At 39.7% G+C, this 12,460-nt stretch overlaps 1 pseudogene; it reads right to left on the minus strand.

The window, feature by feature from the left end:
• Window positions 1-11,464: 11,464 nt before the first annotated feature.
• LOC115851200 (histone deacetylase complex subunit SAP18 pseudogene) overlaps window positions 11,465-12,460 on the minus strand; it is a 5,150-nt pseudogene continuing 4,154 nt past the window's right edge.

The raw sequence follows: 12,460 nt of genomic DNA on the forward strand, positions 1-12,460 counted from the left end.
AAAAAGGGAAAGAAAGAAAGGAAGGAAGGAGGGAGGGAGGGAAGGAAGGAAGGAAGAGAGGAAGGGGAAAGAAATAAAGGAAGGAAGGGAAGAAAGAAAGAAAGAGAAAGAAAGAAAGAAAGAAAGAAAGAAAGAAAGAAAGAAAGAAAGAAAGAAAGAAAGAAAGGAAAAGAAAGACTGGATAAAGTCAGTGAAAGCTATGCTATTGAGCTAACTACTACCACTGAGGAGAACAGAGCTCAAGTTTCTGAGGATCCTCTGAAGAACCTTGTGGAATACACCTCAGAATTATTCCTCCAATGAATGGGAGGCTGAAGCATTTATCCCCTGGCTTCCATGCCCCGTTGTTTGAAGCATACCTGGGGGGCATTTCTTCCTTACATTTTGAGCTTTTCCTGCACACTGTATAAGCTCCCACTGCTTCAGAGAAAGACTTGGAAAAGAAAGCCAGAGAGATGAAGAGGGCACTTGGGATGGGACTCTGTCAGCACGCATCGGAAAATCCACTACTCCTGCAGCGAAAATCAAAGGTGGGCTGAGTGGACATAGCGCAGGTTACTAAGAGCATTTGCTTCATCACCAAAGCCAGTTCCACACACCAGTAAGTGGTCTCCTAGTCTCCTTGAATTAATATTCCAGTTTTATAAGCCGCATCCATTCTTACCAGAATAACCTCTGTCTACTCAAAGTCACTGAGTGAGAGAAGAAACAATCTATGTACATTTTATAAAGTTAGTGCTGAGGTCAGGAAAGATCCTTGCTCCTAGGAGTTGTGTGATGGTGTGACTTCCTGTCAGGTGTCTGTGTGTGTGTGTGTTAACCTGTGTTAAGATATTGGGGGAAGAGCATTAAGCAGATTATCAGTTGTCCAATCTCTTGCTCCAGGCTCAAAACTCCAGTGTCCAGGAGATAGAATTTTGCTTCACTTTTCATGACAGTCTCTGGGAGGGCCTCTCCCAGAGAAGATATTAAAATATCTAGATGAGAAATAATACAGGTTTTTGTACTGTTTGGTGAACTTCTGGTCCACATTCCATCGTTCCAGAGAATGGGAAGAATAGGAAGAAAGAAAAGGGTAGTGTTTAAGAGTATCATTAGCATCGTGTCTGAATCTTGGCTGACATTCAATGTGGGAGAGACAGCACTTTGGGTAAATGTTTGGATACATATTTATCTCCCTCTGCCCCCCACACTTGCTCCTCTCAGGTCCTGGCCTGTCCTTGGCATTGGTAGATATGGGCTGGTCTCCAGGCAGCCCAGCCAAGTTCATAGCTTAGAGACAAAGCAGTAGATTTTGGCACATACTACTCAAAGCTCCCTCTCTTTTCTCATTTGAAGAGTTGATGTGTCACCCTAGGGGGATGAGAAACGGAGTTAAAGAGAAGGAATGAAGGGAGTACAGAGTAGGGGCCAGAAGAGACAATAATGAGAAGAGTCCAGATTTAGAGAAATTATATTTAAAGGAGTATTTGGGTCAGAACAATGATGACATTATCTTCCATCCTTTCCATCCAGCGGTTCACACTGTTTTCTCACACCTCTGCCTCATGACTGATTTTATTTACAACTTGAAAAGTGATACTTCCTTTTTCAAAAAGGCTTATTCACTTAAGTAAAAGAGCTTAGCTTTCAATTCTTCACCACTTTTCCTCTTTCTTCTTCCCGTCCTACTCTCCAGTTTCTCAGGCTACTTTTATAAAAAGAGCAATTAAAAGCAAAGACTGGAGCTTCCCTGGTGGCGCAGTGGTTGAGAGTCTGCCTGCCGATGCAGGGGACACAGGTTCGTGCCCGGAGCGGCTGGGCCCGTGAGCCATGGCCGCTGAGCCTGCGCGTCTGGAGCCTGTGCTCCGCAACGGGAGAGGCCACAACAATAAGAGGCCCGCGAACCGCCAAAAAAAAGCGAAGACTGAAACAGTTTGAGAGCCATCACAACGAACGCCTGTAAAACAAGTTTCACATGTTGACACTGAATTTAGAAAATGGAAAACTGAGATGTCTTCCCTTGAGTTTCATCCAAAAGCAGATTCTGCATTAAGGATTTGGGTACAAGGAGTTTATTTGGGGAGTGATCACGGAAGCAGGGTGAGAGAGGGGGGAAGTGAGACAGAAAATGGAAGGAGACAGGGCAAGATGGTGCATTGTTACTGCAAAGGTTACTGGGGTGAGCAACTGGCCTTCACTACCACTGTGGACTCTCTGGGAGGCTGTGTAAAACACAGTTGAAGTAGTTCCAACAAAGGACAAGGAAGTGGGAGTATTTTCCCATCAATATCCACTCATTAATGGTTGAAGATGTGCTCCTGGGACTTTAACTCCATAGGAGCCCTCAGGCAGAGAAATACTTAAGGTAAGGAGTCGCTGGAGGTAAGCAAATTGTCTACCCAAACACAGCTGACCTCTGGGGTGAGCTGAGGGGATGTGAGCAGGGCATTGATGTCAGAGTTGCCTATTTTTGTTTTTTGATGGAGTCTTTAGGATTTTCTATACATGAAACCATGTCATCTGCAAAAAGAGACAATTTTATTTATTCTTCATTTCTGATTTGGATACTTTTATTTCTTTTTTTGCCTGATTGCTCTGGCTAGGACTTTCAGTATTTTTTTAAAAAAATTTAATTTAATTTGATTTTGATTCTCTCTTTTTTTAAAAAAATAATTAATTTATTTTTGGCTGCTTTGGGTCTTCGTTGTTGCATGCAGGCTTTCTCTAGTTGCAGAGAGGGGGGCCTACTCTTCGTTGTGGTGCGCAGGCTTCTCATTGTGGTGACTTCTCTTGTTGTGGAGCATGAGCTCTAGGCGCCTGGGCTTCAGTAGCTGTGGCTCGTAGGCTCTAGAGAACAGGCTCAGTAGTCGTGGCTCACGGGCTTAGTTGCTCCACGGCATGTGGGATCTTCCTGGACCAGGGCTCGAACCCAGGTCTCCTGCATTGACAGGCAGATTCTTAACCATTACTCCACCAGGGAAGCCCGGACTTTCAGTATTATGTTGAATAGGAGTGGTGAGATTAGGTAACCTTGTCTTGTTCATAACCTTAGAGAAAAAGCTTCCAACCTTTCACCATTTGATATGATGTTAGCTGGGGGCGTGAGGATAGTTAGTTTTAGAAGATTAATTTGAATTTTCAAATATTCTAGATACCATAGCAAGAGAAATGAAGAAAGTATTGGCTTTCAGGACGTGGAATCTATGATGGGACTTAAACCTCTTGAGGGCAAGGATGATGTCTCAGATTTGTATTCCCAGAGTTCAGCATAGTGCCTAATAAATAAGGGGTTGTCAAATAATCTAAAAAACTAGGAGGACTTCCCTGGTGGAGGACTTCCCTGCGCTCCCAGTGTCTGGGGCCCAAGTTCCATCCCTGGTCAGGGAACTAGATCCTGCATGCCACAACTAAGAGCCCACATGCCGCAACGAAGATCCTGCATGCGGCAGCAAAGATCCCACATGCCACAACTGAGACCCGGTATAGCCAAATAAATAAATATTTTTTAAAAAATTAAAAAACTGGCAAAATTTAGTTACCCACAGAGAGTATCCAAATGGTATCACACAGAGAGTATTCCTACAAAGATTCCAAGAATAGAATCTTAACTGTTCAAAGTTTCAAGATGCTAAAACTCACCAGGACTTTCATTATTTCATTTTTTAACAGTGCATGCTTTCAAAATTTTAAATTCCATTTTATTCACTTGTAAAAAGTATATAGGTCTCCACTCAAGTGTAGAGTGCACACTTCTTCCAAAAGAGTACTATGGAAAGAAGGGAAAAGAATAACTTTAGAGTGTAGAAACCGACAAACCCTACCTTAGCCAGATGATCAAGGTGAATATCAACTGTGATACGTCATTTTGATAGCATGTACCATTGATACAATGTGATGAAGTGGCACTTTAGCTCTGTGATTCTCCTCCCTAAAACTCATAAGCCCAGGATAATTACGAGACAAATGTAAGGCAAATCTCAGTAGAGAGATATTCTACAAAATACTCACAAGTACTCCTCGAAACTGTCAAGGTCATAAAAAAAAAGGGAAGTCTGAGAAACTGTCACAGCCAATAAGAGCCTAAGGAGACATATCTATTAAACGTAACATGGTATCCTGAATGAAATCCTGGAACAGACTACAGACATTAGGTAAAAACTAAGGAAAACTGAATAAACTATGGACTTTAGTTAATAGTAATGTACCATACATTAATGTTAATAACAGAGGAAACTGGACATGGAATATTGGGAACTCTCCGTACTATCTTCACAATTTTCATGTAAATCTAAAATAGTTCAAAAAATTATTTTAAAAATATATGGGCTACAAATAGTCAAAACAGAAATACTAGCTTTCTAGTTTCCTGTTTTTCCGATAATTTCCATCTCATACAAAGCTGTTTTTGCCCTTCCAGTAATAGACATACACACAGAAGCATATTCACATCACAGAAATTAATAATAATCTGTAGTTTGACAGTAAATATCAAGTACATTTATTGCCAAGATACATAGTAAGTTAGCTGCTAAACATTAATTTTAATTAACTATGTGTAACTAACCTAAAGGCATCAATCATGAACAGCCAAGTGTCAGTAAGTTACCAATTCTATGATTAAAGAAACTGTACCACTATCCAAGGTGAGAGAATTGTCTTGGATTTTTGGCATGTTTTCTGTAAACTGTCATTTGTGAATTGGATAGTACCAGGAAGAGAAATGCTATTTAAAAAATCAAACTGACTTATTTTTAAAAAGAACTTATTATATAATAATAGCTACTGTTGTATAGCTATTACTCAGAATGTTACCTTTTGTCTTCTCGTCTGTTTTCTTATGATTTTGGAAAATAGGAAGCCAAGTACTGACAATGCCATTAGGTTGTTTTTACTAGTTCAACTCTTATAATTAGAGGTCATATGAAATATTCAGAGTAAACTCAATATATTTACATAATTGCTTGGCTCTTACTAGCTTTAGAACTAATTAACTGGATGAACTTTGGTAAATTACTTAATCTTTTTGTGTCTCAATTTTCTCATCTCTAAGAATGATGGCTAGTAATTATCTCATATGACACAAAGTTGTCATGACGATAAGTAAAGTAATAAGGCATGAAAATTATATGGTAGGTAAGTTATTTTTCAGAGTACTAAAAGTTCTTTGTAAATAAAAACATTCACTGAAAAAAATCTCAGAAGTTATGGTGAATGGGAAAGATTCTGTAAGAGGAAAGATTAGTAACTGGGAGTAACTTTTTCCAAAAATGGGGGAAAAGCCCATTTATATTTATTATACTAATTTATCCAGGTTACTCACTTTATGGAATGTTTCTGTAGGCCATATATTCCTTTCCCAGCTCTCAAGGGAATATAAAAATTTGGGGTTAGATCTTTTATCCTAAACTTGTAAGAAAAGATAATTAATAGGGACTTCCCTGGTGGAACGGTTGTTAAGAATCCGCCTGCCAATGCAGGGGACCCAGGTTCACTCCCTGGTCCAGGAGGATCCTACATGCCGTGGAGCAACTAAGCCCGTGAGCCATAACTACTGAGCCTGTGCTCTAGAGCCCACGAGCCACAACTACTGAGCCCATGTGCTTAGATTCCGTGCTCCACAACGAGAAGCCACTGCAATGAGAATCCTGCACACTGCAACGAAGAGTAGCCCCTGCTTGCCACAACTAGAGAAAGCCCGTGCACAGCAACGAGGACCCAACACAGCCATAAATAAATAAATAAATAAAAATTTAAGATAATTAATATAAATAATTAATTGAAAATACCACTTAACATATAGTAAACATTAAATGTATAAACTGCATATGAAAAATACCGCATGATCTTAATTTGCTAAAGCCTGTAACTTCTCTCATAGATACTCATGTTCATACTACTTTCCTAGGTTGTCATGGTTTATTAATATTAACCCGAATGTAAACTCAAGGTTTCTGAAGCAGAGAAGATTAATATTTGCTTACAGCAAATAACTGTGCCAGTTCTCTTTTGTCCTAATTCTTAACCATACAGCAACATGACAAGAGGTAGATCTAGCATCATCCCACACATATCAGCGTTTGTAATATGGTTAAACACCCTGAAAATATAAATCTGGGCGTTTATGTAGAAAAGGACTGCTGTCTCTCCTCCTATCCTGAAAGATGGGGACAAAAACCTTTTTTCCTTGAGAAGGATCCAAGGTTCTTGCTCTTACCCTTTGAAATATAAATAAATCTCTCCAGGGGAAGATAAGACTAGCATCTCCAGGGGGGGATTTTATAGCTTCCCCAAAAGTGTTGGGCTGAAATGTGAAATGTAGCATTCCACCACTGCAGGCTACAAGGATAAATTTGATGGGCATATTTTTAAAAGGATGTCATAGATGGAATTTCTGTATTAAGAAGGATGATGGAGTAGAGAATCTCCAAACTTTTCTTCTTTTGAGTTTGTGATATAAATTAAGAAGGCATTGATTTTTTTCCTGCTATTAATAGTCTGAGGAAATTTAAGACAATTCATTAGGTAGCAACATTCTTTACAAATATAAACTGAATTGGAATAAAAGGTCAGTCAGGCCAGGTTCTCTAGAGACCAGAATCAGGAGTTCTGGGAATAAGGTCCAGATCTATGTTTTAATGAGCTCTCCATATAATTCTGTGTATTCTAAAGTTTGAGAAGCACTAACGATGATATGATGATGATGATGGTAATTTTTCATGCAGAGTTTTTGCATGATTGCCATAACATTCCTTTTCCTCTTATTTGTGGTTGATATAGGTAGCTCATCTAGACCTTTTGATGCCTTGATACAGGATGGGTGAATTCCCCTTGACACCCTTACTAAATAGTTACTTTTGTCGAATGAGGATGTAGAAGTGGGAGGAACTGGAGAGCTTGCCTAGAGCAGAGTAGAACCATAGCCAGGGACCTAGTGTCTCTTCTTTCTTCTGAAACACTGTTAAATGCTCTATATCCCACCCAGGTTGAGAATTTTTTCTTGAATTTTTTTTAGGATTCTCTATCTACCTTTTCAAATTGTATACTTCTCTTCAAATTGCAGAAACTAGCTGGCTTCCCAGCCCCTCACCATGGATTGGAAATGACATTGCCCTCTGGAGGTTGGGTTGACTTCTATTTTGGAAGGAATCAACCAGGCTTCGATGGATGGATGGTTTGATGGAGAGTGAAGAGAGCCGCTGATCAGTACAAGCTGAGACTCAGTACAAGCTTGGGCACCTTGGGATGCTGCTAGGCTTTCCAATCATCCAGTGCCTGAGTGGAGCTGGAAATGCTAGAACCAACAATCTCTGTTCTCTAGGAAATAGGATTGCTTTCTCCTACTCAGCTTCAAAACTTTTTCTTCCTAGCTTTTGAGGGCACCTATGAGTTGACCCAATACCACAAATCTATATCTATTTCTCACATATTTTCCCAAACAAGCTTTCCTCTGCATCCCACAAAGAAGTTGATTGTGTCCATACCTCCTTGCCTTTCTATTTGGAAAGTTCTTTTTTTTTTTAAACTTCTCCCTTCCTGATTTCTCCCTTTTCCCATCTCCTCCATAAGATCTTTCTCGAATATCCTTGGTCTTATATTCTCTGTCTTATATTCTCAATCTCTATAGCACTTATCCTCTGAACCATATGATTTAGCCATTAACTACATGTTGTGCCCCATTATTTGCTCTAGTGTTAATGTGTCTTAGATTTTTTATTCTCCAAATTAAATTATAAGTGTCATGAGACTTTTCACATCTCTCACTTTACAAATACAAAAGCCTGCTCTTAGTAAAGAAATTAAGGTCATAGATTTAGAACTGGTTTTAGCACTTGAGCCTCTGCCCCTCCTCCTATTTAGTTCTATTCTACCAGGTGCTCTGATTCTGGAATATTTTCTCTAAACTCTCTTATCTTACTTTTTTTTTTTTTTTTTTTTTTTTGCGGTACGCGGGCCTCTCACTGTTGTGGCCTCTCCCGTTGCAGAGCACAGGCTCCGGACGTGCAGGCTCAGCGGCCATGGCCCACAGGCCCAGCCGCTCCGCGGCATGTGGGATCTTCCCGGACCGGGGCACGAACCCATGTCCCCTGCATCGGCAGGCGGACTCTCAACCACTGCGCCACCAGGGAAGCCCTATCTTACATTTTTAAAAATTAATTTTTTATTGGAGTATAGTTGACTTAGCTTACTTTTAATTAATTAATTTATATTTATTTATGTATTCTATTTTTTGGAACCAAGCAAAGAAACCATTTTATTTTCAACTAGTGGGAGAATAACCTGGAATTACAGGTGAGCCCCCATTGCAGGAGTTCACACTGTTATGAAAAGTTGGCTTACAAAGTCCTTTAACGAGTGCCTGTCTTCTTGATCTGCACAGTACATCAGTATCTTCTCCACAGACAGGAAGGTAATCATGGCTCCTCTTCTCCAAAAAATTAGGTTTAAGTTAATTGTATGACTTAAGGAGCTCAAGCCTATCTAGTATGAATGAATAAAGAGTCTAAGGGTTTGGGGCAAACTTCAGTGGAGAAGAGGCCCTAGATCGGGGTTCCAGGCTTGCATCTGTCACCTGTTGACTGCACCAGGGACTCCAATCCTACAATCATTAGATTTTAAAGGGCTGCTTCTGTATGTACAAATCAAATTACTGCAATTTTACTTTGGTAGTACATTTTTTCAAATTTTGGAATATACATTTTCAAAATGTTCTACTGCAATAGACTAAAGGTAATCGGCCTTATCACATACTGCACACTGTTTATAAACTTCAAAATGAGACGGTAATAGTGCCGTGAAAGAGACGGCACCCGTTCTGACTGAACTCTATGGCTAACTTTGTTTCTTACTTGTCAGGCACTATTCCAAGCCCTTTGCAAACATTTAATTAGTCTTCACAATCCTATGGGCTGTTACCTCCATTTTACAAATTTTAAACAAACAGAAAAAAACAGGTCCAAGTAACTTGTCCAAGGTTGTTATTAGTGTAACCAGGATTTAAATGTTCAGCCCAACTGCTTATAACCACTATGCATACTGCCTCTCAAATCAGACACGAGTCAGCCCCAGCACTGAACAGGGCATGTGAACATCCCCTGCTTAACTTGACCTCATCCCTGACCTTCTCCCTTGATCTTAAGATTCTTCTTTCATTCCTCCCTGAATTTTCAGATCTTCAAGGTAAACCTTTCCATCCTTATCCTAAGTTCTAACCCTTGCTCCTCTATACTACTTCCTGCCCTCAGAATGCCCCATTCTCCCTCTTTTTAAAACATAAAAAGGCCTCACTGTGGCACGCATTCTCCTTTTCTCTAAATTGCCGTCACACCTTGATTCAGGCAGGCCGCTCCCTTCAAACACAGACAGCTTCTTCAACTTGCCTCAGCTCAGACTGTTCCAAAAAGCCTCAGCTGCTCTGCTCTGCACCTTCCCAAAGGTCTCCTTCGCAATTCCATACAACCTTCTGGGCGACAAACTCCTGCTCTATTTAATACAATCTCATGGCTTTCTTGTTCTGCCCCATTTGGGCTTAAACATACCAACTCCACTACTTAGCATAAACCCCCAATACTAAATTAAACCCTGAACCCATGCCCCATTAACTTTCACACTCCAGGTGATTGCAACATATGTTTAACAATATAGGTATTTTTTTCTTTTTTTACATCTTTATTGGAGTATAATTGCTTTACAATGGTGTGTCAGTTTCTGCTTTATAACAAAGTGAAACAGTTATACATATACATATGTTCCCATATCTCCTCCCTCTTGTGTCTCCCTCCCTCCCACCCTCCCCATCCCACTCCTCTAGGTGGTCACAACGCACCGAACTGATCTCCCTGTGCTATGCGGCTGCTTCCCACTAGCTATCTATTTTATGTTTGGTAGTGTATGCACGTCCATGCCACTCTCTCACCCCGTCACAGCTCACCCCTCTGCCTCACCATATCCCCACGTCCATTCTCTAGTAGGTCTGTGTCTTTATTCCCATCTTACCCCTAGGTTCTTCATGACATTTTTTTTTTCTTAGATTCCATATATATGTGTTAGCATAAGGTATTTGTCTTTCTCTTTCTGACTTACTTCACTCTGTATGACAGACTCTAGATCCATCCACCTCATTACAAATAACTCAATTTCGTTTCTTTTTATGGCTGAGTAATATTCCATTGTATATATGTGCCACATCTTCTTTATCCATTCATCTGATGATGGACACTTAGGTTGTTTCCATCTCTGGGCTATTGTAAATAGAGCTGCAATGAACATTTTGGTACATGACTCTTTTTGAATTATGGTTTTCTCAGGGTATATGCCCAGTAGTGGGTCATATGGTAGCTCTATTTGTACTTTTTTAAGGAACCTCCATACTGTTCTCCATAGTGGCTCTACCAATTCACAATCCCACCAGCAGTGCAAGAGTGTTCCCTTTTCTCCACACCCTCTCCAGCATTTATTGTTTCTAGATTTTTTGATGATGGCCATTCTGACTGGTGTGAGATGATATCTCATTGTAGTTTTGATTTGCATTTCTCTAATGATTAATCATGTTGAGCATTCTTTCATGTGTTTGTTGGCAATCTGTATATCTTCTTTGGAGAAATGTCTATTTAGGTCTTCTGCCCATTTTTTGATTGGGTTATTTGGTTTTTTGTTATTGAGCTGCATGAGCTGCTTATAAATTTTGGAGATTAATCCTTTATCTGTTGCTTCATTTGCAAATATTTTCTCCCATTCTGAGGGTTGTCTTTTGGTCTTGTTTATGGTTTCCTTTGCTGTGCAAAAGCTCTGAAGTTTCATTAGGTCCCATTTGTTTATTTTTGTTTTTATTTCTATTTCTCTAGGAGGTGGGTCAAAAAGGATCTTGCTGTGATTTATGTCATAGAGTGTTCTGCCTATGTTTTCCTCTAAGAGTTTGATAGTTTCTGGCCTTACATTTAGGTCTTTAATCCATTTTGAGCTTATTTTTGTGTATGGTGTTAGAGAGTGTCCTAATCTCATACTTTTACATGTAGCTGTCCAGTTTTCCCAGCACCACTTATTGAAGAGGCTGTCTTTTCTCCACTGTACATTCCTGCATCCTTTATCAAAGATAAGGTGACCATACGTGCATGGGTTTATCTCTGGGCTTTCTATCCTGTTCCATTGATCTATATTTCTGTTTTTGTGCCAGTACCATACTGTCTTGATTACTGTAGCTTTGTAGTATAGTCTGAAGTCAGGGAGCCTGATTCCTCCAGCTCCATTTTTAACAATATAGTTTTACATGGAATACTAAGAGCATTTTTCATATTTTACAGAACTTGAAACATATGGACTTTCTATTAATATTCATACCATAGCAAAGACAAATCGAACTCCTAAATAGATGCATTACAATTTGTTTAGAGTTTAAAGGCTTAATGGCAACAAGGGAGTAGGAAAAAGTGAAAGTTTATTTTATATAACTAAATGGAAAATAAATTCAAGAGATAGAAAATAAAATTTAATATGGCCTCATGAGCCCTGAAGGAGGTGGTGCCTGATTTGGAGGAGTGATTGCTATGTCCAGATAGTCCCCTATTTGGAACTTCTGCAACTGCAGCGTCATGGGGTCGTCATCAGTCCCCTTCTCCCAGACACGGTGCTGCCAACTCCTTTACTCAATAGCCAGGCCTTTTAGGATCCGTAAAAACAATTGCAAAACTGAGGTGTGTGCACTTCATTCTGGCTTCTGGGTAGACTTCTTTTACTAACCTAGTCAATTCTTTCAAGGTTGCATCCATCCAAGTGTATATCTGCAGCTCGCAGGACGGCACGTTTCCAAGGGAGAACTTGTGCATGCAGTGGTGGCGGCCGTAGTTGTGGTGAAGACACGCAGCAACAGCGGGCAGGTCTTCTCCCGATCGATGGGCTTCTCGGGCTCCTTCTTAATTTCCTCCTGGGTAACACACGATTCCACCACCATCTTCCTCCTGCGGCCCCTATCTTACTTTTTAAATAACTCCTTCTCTTTCTCTCTCTTGGATGTTGATGAATGTTCATTTCACAGGATGAATATATTAGTTATGTACAGAGACCACCAAATGTTCTCATAAAATATAATAGGATATGGATGGGAACTGCATTATCTTGACCTTGGGACATCTCACAAATGAGTTATTATAGCCTGTGGTAAAATCTGATAAATTAAACTCTAATGAATAGGGACTCTTCATGATGATCTTTATGAGAAATATTAATTAACTCAACTCTACTTTTATTATTTAAAAAGTCATTCTCTCCTACTATTTCCACTCCTAAATGCTACTCCTGTCATTTATCTAAAGGCCTACTAACTCATTACTTTTAATGTTGCACAATGTCTACCTTAGTTAATTTTTCCTAGAGGCACATCTGATTAAAATGTAATTCTGCACTATATTTAGGCACCCTTTCTCAATTGAAAAAAACAAGTATATTTATTATTTCTGTCTCTAAACACACCTTTAATTCATCTACC

The sequence above is a fragment of the Globicephala melas genome, chromosome 14 (assembly GCF_963455315.2).
Source record: "Globicephala melas chromosome 14, mGloMel1.2, whole genome shotgun sequence".
In the NCBI taxonomy this organism is placed as follows: domain Eukaryota; kingdom Metazoa; phylum Chordata; class Mammalia; order Artiodactyla; family Delphinidae; genus Globicephala; species Globicephala melas.